The following is a 13,733-nucleotide window of genomic DNA, read 5'->3' as shown; positions in this document are numbered from 1 at the left end:
TGGTTTAATTCGGATTAAATATTTGCAGAAGCTACAGCACTAATACACACCTCACATGCACACACACACGTACACTCAAAACCACACACACACACACACACACACACACACACACACACACACACACACACAGCGTGACCTTTGGTTATACAATATTTCTTTGATTTTCAGATGAGCACAGTTTAACACATTCCATATGTCTCTCTCTATGACTGGTTTATTCTCATGAAAAGTATTAATCTGATAAATGATTGGGTAAGCTGCTTGGACCTAAAAACCTTTAATAACTCTGGGATTGTCCATTGAGCTGAGAACTGCCTTTGGCCCACTCTCAACTCATGCGTACTTGTGCGTGTGTGCAAGCCTTGTGTGCGTACCTCTGTGTGTGTGTGTGTGTGTGTGTGTGTGTGTGTGTGTGTGTGTGTGTGTGTGTGTGTGTGTGTGTGTGTGTGTGTTTATGAGTGATGTGGCTTTTGGGAAAGCAACCAACGGTTTATGATGTAAAAGCATGCCAACCTGCTACTAATGCATGCTTGGTAAGGCTGTTTTTTGGTGGCATGGGACCACAGTGGACACACAGATACAGATAAATCTCTCTCCTGCACAGCACTACTCAGTGTGTGTGTGTGTGTGTGTGTGTGTGTGTGTGTGTGTGTGTGTGTGTCCCACACTACTTCCTTTATGTCTTGAACCTCTGTAGATGTCTCCTGTAATAAATGTTCACAGTGTGATGTTTCCTCATCTGCCCCCATCCTTCCTCTCCATGTTGGCAGTCTGCAGTGTGTGTGTGTGTGTGTGTGTGTGTGTGTGTGTGTGTGTGTGTGTGTGTGTGTGTGTATATGTGGGATTTTAGTGTGTGTGTGCTCATTGGGTGTTCAGTATGTTAGCTTGCCTTAATTGAGAGCAGCCTGGTGTAAGGAGTCATTATTCTTCCCCTCTTCATCAGGGCAGGAGTGGGACTCGTTATGATTACAGTTCACACAAGTTAACCCATTATTGATGTGGAGGGTTGAAGTTGGAAAGAAGAAGTCACAGGGTAGGGTTGACAGTCAAGGATGAAACTGCACAACATTGCATACCTGAATGATGCAACACACACATACACACACATATACGGGGTGCCGAATGTAAAAGTTCGGTTACAATTTTTTAGCTGATAAATTTTCAACATTTAGCTCACTTTCCTCACATTTAGTGCATTTTCCTCATATTTGAGACAGAAATGATATATTATATCTATAAATGTTAAATCTAAATGTTATATCTAAATCTAAATGTGATATCTAAATCTAAATGTTAAATCTAAAGCTAAATGTTAAATCTAAAGCTAAATGTTAAATATATATCTAAATGTTAAATGTTAAATCTAAATGTTAAATGTTAAATCTAAATGTTATATCTAAATCTAAATGTTAAATTTAATCTAAATGTTAAATATATATCTAAATGTTAAATCTAAATGTTATATCTAAATCTAAATGTTAAATTTATATCTAAATGTTATATCTAAATCTAAATGTTAAATCTAAATCTAAATATTATATCTAAATCTAAATGTTAAATTTATATCTAAATATGATATCTAAATCTAAATGTTAAATCTAAATCTAAATGTTAAATGTTAAATCTAAATATTATATCTAAATCTTAAATATATATCTAAATATGATATCTAAATCTAAATCTTAAATATATATCTAAATGTTAAATGTTAAATCTAAATGTTATATCTAAATGTGTCGCCAAGTGTAAAGCTAAATATTTAGAAAATATTCAAATCCCCAGGGAAACCACGCCCACTGCAGTGGCTTCAAATAACGCTGCACCGCAATTTTCAGTCAACACCTGTTGGTACAGTAAATACTGACTACAGTGGAGCTGTTCGACTAATGTTACTGGATTAAAACACATTTCGGTCAGTATTTTGTATTATTGACTTATATCACAGAAATGTCTTAATATTTGTGTGTACTATAATGCCGTTGTTTTGTTTGACTCATATCTCCTTGTGTGTTTAACGTTAGTTTGACTCATTCTTCACAAGCAATCAAGCTCACACTGCAGCCGACATGTCATCTGAACAGGCCTCGCAGCACTGTAACTAGCTAAGTTAGCTCAGTCTCGCAATGCGAGACTGAACAGCAGTAGGCCTGTCACACTATAGCCACATGTAAGTAGTTTTCAATACTTTGGTTACATTACCATCTTTTATTAACCTGAATTATGTTGCTATATTAGCTTGCGAAGAAGCTATCCGTTGCTAACGGTAATTTATCTCAAAAAGCAGAAACGTTAGCTAACTACTGCCAAGATATGATTTCACTAGAGACCAGAGAGGTGTTGTAAGACTCGTCAAGTGTTGTCATGTGTTTACACTGTCTTACAATGAAACCATATCTTGGCAGTAACATTAGTTAGCTACTGCTTTTTGACATAAATTAGCTAGTTAGCGTTAGCAACGGATAGCTACTTTGCAAGCCAATAAAATATAGCCATGGCAAACAGAATTAAGGTTAATAAAACACGATAAACAGCTATGTAACCAGTATCACAAACTTCTTACAAGTGGCTGGATTGTGACATTTTAGTTGTGCTCGGATGAATATGTTGGATGCATAGCTGGACTTTATCCATGCTGGGCTAATGTTAGATTGCTTGGGAAAGATGACGTTAGTCACACACGGAGATATGTAATTCAAACAACGGTATTGTGGTTAACACAACTATTAAGGCATGTCTGTAATATACCGGTCGGTCAATAATATAAAATACTGTAGATCAGTGCTTTCCAACCCTTCTGGTCTGAGGTTCCCCCACAGCCCTGTCATATAAACTCACATACCCCGCCCTATCAATTCCCAATGTGTTAACACTATTTATCATATTAAAGTGAATATTCTTACATTTTCATGCAATTGAACTGTAAACATTTAGGTTGGTTTGGTCAGAAATTCTACTAACTAGACCTTTTACTTGAAGTGTGGTTAATGTTTCAAAAGTCATCCATTACTTTTAGCTAATCATTTCAACTTTTAGCTAAGTCAGTAGGCCACTTTTAGCAATTTTTTTCTGCCATTGATTACTTCGCTATATGTTTGAACATGTGTAGAGCTGTTTTAGCTGATATATTGTTTTAAATCAATCATAATTCAATTATTATTTTGATTAGTTCAGCTGCTCCACAATCTTTCCAAGTACCCACTGGCTACAGCAGAGATACCCTTTGCTGGGGCATCACTGGGTGAAGCCACTGCAGTGGGCGTGGTTTCCTTGGGGATTTGAATATTTTTTAAATATTTAGCTTTACACTTGGCGACACATTTAGATATAACATTTAGATTTAACATTTAGATATATATTTAAGATTTAGATTTAACATTTAGATTTAGATATAACATTTAGATTTAACATTTAGATATATATTTAACATTTAGATTTAACATTTAGATTTAACATTTAACATTTAGATATATATATATATAATTTCTATCTCAAATGTGAGGAAAATGCGCTAAATGGGAGGAAAGTGAGCTAAATATTGAAAATTTATCAGCTAAAAAATTTTAACTGAACTTTTACATTCGGCACCCCATACACATACACATCAATTTGATTGACTGCTGGCATGAAGTTTCCTGTCAGTTTCTACTTTTGAGGCAGAGGCGAAAATATCTCAACAACCTTGAGTGCTCTGCTCCATAATCCTTGGCAGTGAGCCGTCTGGCCTAAATCAGTTTTATTTTCTTACCTTTGCAGACATGATTGAAGTAAGAGCAGAGGTGGATTGTAGTACTAGAGCTGTAGAGGCAGAGGGTGAATGAAAGTTAGATGAAACTTTGCTGTTACAGTATACAATCCAGAGAAAACACAAACTTGTAGCAGCCATGGTGCACTTTGGATTGAGTGGTAGATGCATTGTCCAACTACAGAATAGCAACCCTGTCACTGGGGTAAATATATGGCTGCTGAATTATTTGAGGAAAATATCTACTCCAATATTGTGATTTCAGTTGTGATTATTTTCTATAAATTCAATTTAAAGCCTGTATTTGTGGTCTACATACCGAAATATCAATCAGCTTTTCTCTATAAGTGATGTGGTCCTACATGAACACTCGGTTAGAATAGTTTTGGATATTTCAAAACATAATGACAGTTGTGGGGTTGTTTGGCTATGTTACCAACACCGTCAGTCCAATCTGAATCTGATCAAACCCCACCCACACACTCCTGATGAAGCAGATTCTCTGAGTTTTTAAGTGTTTAAAGTCCTACTGAGATGACATTTAGTCATCCCTTTTTGTTGTCAAAAATAATATTTTGATTTATGTACTGTATTGTTAATAGTTTTTTTTATTATGAAAAGGAAGACATATTAGACATTTTCCAGAGTGACAAAGTAAACAAACTTGTGCTGTAGCTTTTTTAGCTTTAGCTAATGCTCCTTGTTGCTGCATAGCTTCACAGACTGACGGTGTCAGCTCCACTTCTGAGCTTTTAAGAAGATAAGTAAGCTCAAAAGAGTCATTTAGCCTACAAAGAACTAACAAGCTATCTGTCGTCTACCTCTCTTGATGTGAGGCGATTGTTTATCTACAGAAAGAATCAATTCACAATTTATTCAAACATAAATCTATATCTATATCTAATCTATATCTAAAACAAAAAACATTTTTGGTTGAGGGTAATGCAGACATGCATGTAGGCCTTTTTTTATGAGAAGCAGGTGTGTAAATAATATTAAAAATGGCTGAATTCCATGTAGCTGCTTTAGTTTCAGGGTGCTATTGTGCATGCTGGCTCACTGTCACACTATCACAGCTGGAAACAGAGCCATCGTTAAAGTTATTAGTAACACCTGTGCTTTTCCTGCTAATTACAACTCAAAATGCCTGCAGTGAAAAATGCTCATTAACCACATAACAGCCAAGACAACAACAGTTGTCATTATGGCCCATGAATCAATGGTCACCAAGTAACACTTTCATCTCCTATAACTTGTTAAGAACCTGTTGATTATGTAAGTTATGAATAAAATCACAGCTGTTTAACATTTTTAAAATTGCACTCCTACATTAACCTGAGGCCTCAGATGGTTTGTTAACACAGAACCATCTGGGAGCCGTCACTGGAAACTGTTTGGAAAAGAGCAGGCACTTTTAAATAATCCCTGCCAAGTGATTGGATGAACCATCTGTCTATCACCTCCGCCATTGTTGTTTTGAACAAACAGTCGTGGTCGTCTTACGCGTTATTATGGAACCCACGCAACTTCTAGGAAAGGCCCGCCCTTCAATAGCATTCACACACTACTATTGGCCAGGCGTCCATGCTTACCCTATTTGTTCAGGTCCTATCCCCTGACCAATCATGCTATCCTAAACTTAACCACTCAAGGTCAATGCCTAACCCCAACCAATCGAGCTGCTTCGTAGAGCGGGCCTTTCCTAGAAGTTACGTGGGTTCCATAATAACGTGTCACACACACCTAAACCATGCCTCTGGCTGCAGTAGCTTCTCACCGGACGCTGATTGGTTCGGTCCGCTGCTGTTCGAACACATTACTTGAAGCCTGACAAGATGGATTTTTGTGATCTTTTGTGATTTTACGTGATCTTGTGATATCGCAATAATCCAGCTTCCATGCAAGGTAACTATTACATAGCAATTTCAATATAGTCAAGTCAAGTCAATTTATTTATAGAGCACATTTAAAACCAATTTAGGCTGAATAAAGTGCTGTACAAAGTTATATTATGTTATAAAAACAAAGGAAGACAATAAAAATATAGATACAATGAACATCATACAAACAACACACGTCTATACAAATGTCCCTAAACTAAATCATACGCCAAAGAATAAAAATGTGTTTTAAGACGAGACTTAAAGAGGACCTAATATGAATGGGAAGTTTGATCCAGAGATCACCCTTTGTTTTCATCCAAGACTGTGGAATAACTAAAAGGAACTGATTAGACGATCTTAGGTTCCTGGAGGAGTGATGTAGGGTAAGGAGATCAGCAAAATATAAAGGGGCCAATCCATGTAATGCCTTAAAAACAAGTAACATTACCCTAAAATCTATCATAGCAAAATAACCAGTGAAGAGAAGCCAATATCGGGGAGATATGATCCCGCCTTCTGGTACCAGTCAACAATCTAGCAGCCGCATTCTGGACAAGCTGCAGGCGTGATGAATTTGATTGGCAAATCCCAGAATACACGGAATTGCTGTAGTCAATACGAGACGCAATAAGAGCATGAATAACAGTCTCCAAGTCCTTACAACAGAGGAAGAACTAATTTGTTTGTCAAATTGTAATGCTGGGTCAAAGATGAAACCTAGATTTCTGGCAAAAGGGCACACACTTGAGGCTAAAGTCCCTCAATTTTTCGAAAGTTCGTCAACTGAATTTGGGGGGGCCAAACAACATGACTTCCGTATTACTCTCATTAAAGGGGTGGTTCAGAATTTTGGACATAGGCCCTCATTTCCAAGTTAGCCAGTGTGTTATTTATCAGTGGAGACAGTTTTTAACACTTTTCATCCAGTCCTTCCAGTTGCGGAGTTCGCTGATGCTAGGCTAGCTCAAGTCAACAGTATCTGCTAGCCTGCCATTAAAAGCAGTCTTACACACTCCACAGTACACCCGAGGCAAATAAAGTATAACGCCAGACTATCGATGTAAATGTCTGTTGATAGAATAATGTTAGAAATAAAACTACCCTATCAACTGGAAGGACTGAATGAAAAATGTTGAAAACTGTCTTCACTGATAAATAACACACTGGTTAACTTGGAAATGAGGTCCTATGTCCAAAATTCTGAACCACCCCTTTAAGTTGGAGAAAGTTGTTAGCCATCCAGCACTTAATGTCTTTCAGGCAGTGAAAAGGGGACTTTAAAGAGTTGGTATCACCTGTTTTTAGAGGCAGGTACAGCTGTGTGTTATCAGCATAACAGTGATAATATATGTTATGTTTGTGAAGAATGGAGCCCAATTGGAGCATGTACAAAGAGAATAAAATATAGGTACACATCTCATAGCGTCTTTAGCTGTTATTTTCTTGGATACAAGCCTTACGTTTTCTAATCTGTGAATACATAACAGACACTGAAATGAATACAGCAGAAAGTATTTCAGGCATCACTGTAGACAAGCCAGAGTTGGGTAAAGAGTCATAGTGATGCTTCAAGAGAACCTGTTAATTCCTTCAGCAGTAAAACTCCCTTCTTACAATCTCTTCAACCTTTCTCTCTCCCAACTAAAACATTATATACCAACTATAAATCTTAGTGCATATACAACATGTTATATGTTATATATCATTCCGTTGAGGTCAAAGTTTGCATGTGACTCTCAAGCACGCCTCCTACACCTCTCCTTTTCCATCAAGAATATCAAAGATGCCGACTAAAAAAAGGCCTCAGTATCCATTTCATCTCACTGAACTTTCGCTCTATGCAACAGTATTGGATGCTCGGAGCATGTTACACACATGTTTTAGCTTCCCTTAAACTGCTGTGGACCATCACAACATGTGCATGAGTATAAGTCTGAAGTATGAATAATAGATGGAAGAAATGAGATACTTCATAATGCAGTGTTTTCTTTCTTTCACTTGAAGCTATTTTTGTGTGATATACAAAAACAACACTGTGAAGGCTGTGGAGAAGAGTATCTGAAATCTGTGGTTAAACTGGGTGAACTCACCGGGGATTTTAGCTATTATTTATTCAATACAGACCGATGGCTTCTCTATTTGTCTTCTAATGCAAAGTAGTTGCCAATGTGTACTTCACCTTGGAGGATTGATTCCTCACATCAATGGCATTGGGTAGATGTATGTGTGTGTGTGTGTGTGTGTGTGTGTCTGCATGTGTGTTGCTGTAAAGTGTGACCTGATATTCTGAGTCCTTGAGCTAAAAGTACTCACTGTTTTGGTGAGATCCATGAGGCAAAGCTTTGGCTTGATTCCCAATAGATCCTGCTGCGCTGTGGGTTTAATTTTCCACTTTTCCACATTTTCCATTTTCCACGGTTTCAAATGAGGGTTAGGATTAGTTGATGACAGTGTTTCAGAAAGAAATGCCTTATTTTCAGTTTAATCACCATGTATTTTGGCAGCTTTGAAAGGGTGTCATAGCTACGCCCACTTTTGAGCTATCCAATACAATGGTATCACAATGTTGCGCTGCTTCATTGTGGTTGTAACGTCTTATGCTTATGTTGTTAATAAAGTTCTAAAAAAAAAAAATCTTCCTTTGGGTCTTAGAGAGTAAAGTCATTATTACACGCAAACTCGAGAGGTCGCTTGTCAGGAAACATAAACATAGGTCCTTTGAAGAAGGTAAAATGAGATTAGTGAAAAGAGATGAAAACACAAAAAATGTCTACCCAAAATTGCAGATACAATGTTTTTTTTTAAATGTGACCACAGCGGGATGTCCTCCTAATTGTTGAATTCAGAATAAAAGCCTATTTAAAGAGCTGACCTCAGTGAAATCTATACTATTTAGTGTTTATGTAAGTACTGAGATTTCTACTGGTAAATGTACACTGAAAAAATGTATTGGTGATGCTCCTATTCATTGAATAGAGAGTTCACAGGATGAAAGCAGGCATAGAAACTTTCTTGATGATTAAACAAAGGAGAGAAAAAATCCAAGTGTAGTGGCAAGCAGTCAGCACCAAAAGGACCTTCGGCATTTTGGAGCAAATTAATGGGGCTAAACTGCAGCTATTTTATCAGAATGACATGAATAAACGTAACATGGATAAAACTGTAATGGATGAGCCCATCCGTGAACAGTTATATTTTAATCGACAATTGTGTTAACAATGAAAACTACAACTCCCAACTAATGCCACTTCACAATGTCATCAAAAGTCCGTGTTTACATCCATTGTTTTGATTGAGAGACCCCTAGCGACAGAAAATTACATATTGTATGTTTAATGAAGTCTTGTAAAATACCAAATGTGGAAAATTGGTTTCAGAAAAACAGCAGCTAATGTAATCTTTAAATTGAGTAGCATTTGCTGCACGCAGCTTCTGTTCATTGTGTTGAGGCAGACCTCTCAGGTCTCTGCTGGGCTGATGGGTGCAAGCAAACACTCAAACACTGACTGACAGAGAGAGTAAAAAAAAAGGATTACAAAACGAAGTGATGAATGTGAGGGAGGAGTAGAGGTTATGACATGGATGGCCGTATGAGAGATGAGAGAACGGTTTGACAGCAGGGTGCAGGATGTTCCGATTAGATGAATATATTTTCCCTGGATAGACTGGAGGCTCCACAGGCACTTTATAACTCATTCTCTTCACCCCTTGTTCTCAAAACACAACAGGGCAAAATTGCATTCCACATACAAGTCGTTTATCTACCTGAGTTAAAACAGGCCACTGAAAATTGTCTGTGGTTACGTATGTGTGCCTGTTCTGTGCCTGTACCTTTGTGTGTGTGTTTGTGTGTGTATCTCTGGGACCGGATGTGGTGTTACAGCAGCAACAGTGGTTATTTCTGAATTAATAAAAACAAAAAATCCACAGTAGAGTTAAGCTTCTAACATCATCATACTTATCATCCGTGTGGGAAAGTAAAACCAGACATCAGCCAAAAGATGCTGAATTTGTAAGGTAAATGTGTCCACCAGCTTCTTTGAAGGAATAACAAGGCTTATAAAAAAGTAAATCTTGAAATTCAACAGATATCTTGGATGCTGGATAAAGAAGTTAGTTTCCCTATTTGAATCATTTAAGTCAAAGCAGGTTACATATCTGCATATATACTATCTATTAGGTTAAAATGGAGTCATTTTGATTTTCTCATCATGATAAATCATGCTACATTTGAAAGAAAGAAATATTGTTAGTACACTGGGATGTGCATGTATATCATATGTATGTGTGACACAATATTAAAATGAAAAACTAAAATATAAAGAATAATAATGATAATACTAAAGAGAGAAATCCTACTGCTACCACCTACACTAATAACAGAGATTAGGGAGATTCATTTCTGTGTATAATTTAGTTTCACAGTGTTACTTTCAGTTAGTTTTGCTGCAAAACAAAATGCTGTCATTTTACCCACTATTACAACTACTGATGCTACTACTGCTACTACTACTACTACTACTTATGTTGGAAAGCACGTAAGTACTGTGCTTCAGTACAGTTTTGAAGTCTTTACTTGAATATTACCATTGTATACCACTTACTACTATAAAAATAATATTGCACTTTTCACTCCACTACTTTTATCTAACAGCTATAGGCCTATGTCACACTTCCTGCTTCCTGAACGCGGAGTAGGGAATCAGAACTTCCGGTCAACAGTCCCTTTCTCCATAAGGATTTAGATTATCAGTCATATTGTCTAAACCATCCGAGGTAGACTGACCTCGAGCTACGTGGTTGTGAAACGAAAGTCTCTGCTCCTGTAGAAGCTAGAGGTCTGTATGAAATCAACCTTGTTTTAAGAAAAACATGTTTTATCTGCGATCTTATGGAGAACTACCCACAATCCTAAGCCTAACAGCAACGTCTCTGATTGGTCAAACTCGCTGTTAGCATAGAAACGTTTACCGTACCCGTGAAACCGCGAACGGCTAGAGCGAGCTTCTACCATTAAAGTCTATGATAGTTTCTGTACACCGTCTTGTACCTTTTGCCTTTTTTGCCGTTTTCAAAATGTTTTTTACTTTGAGAGTGTTCATTTACAATCCGAACCACATCGTCATATAGGTGACTTCCACAACCAAACGCTAATATTGCCAGTACTAAGTAAGCTGTATCATTGAGGTTCACTGAAAATTGTCTGTGGTTACGTATCTGTGCCTGTTCTGTGCCTGTACCTTTGTGTGTGTGTGTGTGTGTGTGTGTGTGTGTGTGTGTGTGTGTGTGTGTGTATCTCTGGGACCGGATGTGGTGTTACAGCAGCAACAGTGGTTATTTCTGAATTAATTATTAAATCCACAGTAGAGTTAAGCTTCTAGCATCATCATACTTATCATCCGTGTGGCAGACCTTGTTGCTATAGTGATGTGGGCACAGTGAGTAGAGGTACTGTCTATCCCTCCCTCCTCTACTCACTGTGCGAGTAGAGGAGGGAGGGATAGACAGTATCTTAAACAGGTCAAACATGTTCATTTACTGATTATTATATCTCTCAAGTTCCTTCTTTAATTCAAAAATGTGAGTCCAAGTTTGCCAAACACATTGTTTTTTTATGTTTGTGGTGTCAAATATATGCGACACAGAGCAGGTTAACCCTTGTAATATGTAAGAAAGCTTTGACCCGTGATTTAACTAGCCCAAAATACTCATAAAACTATGATTATCATCCAATATTGTTTTTCACCTCATAGCTAACTTATTATGTATTCATTTGCATGTAAACACTGTTTTAAATGTTATTTTTTTAGCCCCTAGACCTTTAATCTTAAACCTATGCATAGTTTCTGTCTCCCCCATGAGGAATTCTAAATAATGACAACAAAACTGTCGGCGTGTCCACACGATACAAGCCTGCCGTGATCGCGCAGAACCCCCACCCCTCCCCCATGCAGTTGCTAGTAGCCAAGGAGGACACGGAGGATTAAAAAAACATGATGGACTCTTCAGAAGAGGTAATTATCTCCACTCGAGTTTCTGCGCTTGAAAGTCGCCGGATGACACAATCTTCTGGACACAGCCATACTGAGAAATACAGAGAGAGTTGTGTGGAGCTGGTAGTCTTAATTATCTTTGTATCAACTAATTTGGCAGTGGCTTGAATGTAACGGACGTTTATTAATATAAAAAAGTTACGCATTACGTGTAATGTTCCATCTGATGATCATAAATGACCTGTAACAGCATACAAGACTAACAGTGAAACGCTAATTTTATGTAGTTTTTATTAATGCCTCTGCCCGGGTCCAATTTTTCCTGCAAAGACACAAAACGATTTACGGCAGATAGACGATGCTAAGCACACATTCTGACGGGTCACAGATTTTGGTGGATCACCGGAACAGCCTGTGTTAGTGTATCCAGCCAGGTAAAAGGTAGCAGGAGATTTCTTTATGTAGGCCTAATTGTATTTTTATTTTATTTTAGAAGTTATCTGCTGTAGTTATGGCTGAAACTGGGGCAGGGCCATCACAGATAAGAAGGATATTAATTGAAGAACAACAAAAGGCTAAAAGGGAAAGTGAAAGACAACATGTGAAACCCGGGTTACACTCAGTCTGGCTTTCAACAGATGGAGACAATTACGGTATTGTAAATGATTCAAAAACGTCCCAGAATTGGCCCTCAGGTATGTAATGTGTCTATTTCATTCATTACATAACTTTAGATGCGCGATGTGGTTGTACATCAGTAGCCAACATTAAATGACGTCCCCATTCCATTTAGCGCGGACGTTTTATTCCTTTTAGTCCGCGTTTGTGTTGGCCTACTATTTTCTTTTCACTTGTCCCCCTGTACTTGTGTAAAGCGTCCTTGCGCTTCATGAAATGTGCTATATGAATATAAGTTAATACTACATTGGTTGCTACAACAATCTCTTATTGCTTTGGCTCATGACACAGTGACAGTGATACCCGGTTTAGCTCACGATACATCCAAAGTAGGCTAAATTACCGTATGCAACATTTGAAATGCAACGATGCATCTGTAACGTATTCTCTTATTGTAAATGAATGATTTTCTGTCAGAGAAAAATATTCATTGCGACTATATGACCTCCCGGTAACGTTAACTCAGTAATCTACGGTGAGTAATACAGTACTGTAAAGAAAAGACCTTTTCGACAGCAAGTGTGATAAAAACACTACCGCTTTTGTCCAAAGCGGCCGCTAAAATCAACACAAACTAAAAGTTACATATAGCCACCAACCATAACCATTCAAATTGACCCGTATAGATTTAGGTTAGGAAAAAGGTAAGTCTTTGAACAAGAATACACATCTAATGAAGAGGTGGGTCCAAATGACACAGATGCTCAAAAAGAGGTCTTCAAATAAAAAATGTAATGTAATGGTTGTCAATCCCTTAACACATCACCAAGGCAGAGCACCAACTGAGAACATCCACCCAACATGGAAGGGTGTTTGCTGGATGGAGATGGACAACACACACTTGGATGCGTACATGGGGCTGTTGCTTCTTGCTGGGGTGTACAGATCATGTAATGAGGCTACAGCGTATGGGATGCTGAGTCAGGCCAGTGTATATTTCATGCTACCATGTCACTTCGGACCTTTAGGTGTTATCCTCTGTTTCAAGAGTTATCTGCTTTCCCAAACGGGAGACAAGAGCTGCTGGCCGTGTGACTGACAGCTTGCTCCTATTAGGGATGTTTGGGACAAATAGGTGGAACACTTGCCATACATGTAGCCTCATTCCAGGATATGTACACCCCAGCAAGATGCAACAGCCCCATGTAAACATCCAGGTATGTTTTGTCGATCTCCATCTAGCAAACACCTTCTCCCTTCCATGTTTGTTGTCTCGAGCAAGAGCTTCTCAACAGATGGCAGTATGAACAGCTCAAATGCTGTCTTGATGTTTAGGACTTATTTTTCGTACAAACCGCTAGTCGAATCTCTGAGAAAAGTCATAGCACACCATTCCTGATCATTCCGCACATTTTGATGTATTTTTTTTCACATGTGTTGGTAATGCTTGTGCTGATGCATGCTGCTGTAGCAGCACATCGGCACACTGAATGA

The sequence above is a fragment of the Sander vitreus genome, chromosome 1, assembly GCF_031162955.1.
Source record: "Sander vitreus isolate 19-12246 chromosome 1, sanVit1, whole genome shotgun sequence".
In the NCBI taxonomy this organism is placed as follows: Eukaryota; Metazoa; Chordata; class Actinopteri; order Perciformes; family Percidae; genus Sander; species Sander vitreus.
Note: the sequence above shows the minus strand (reverse complement) of the source record.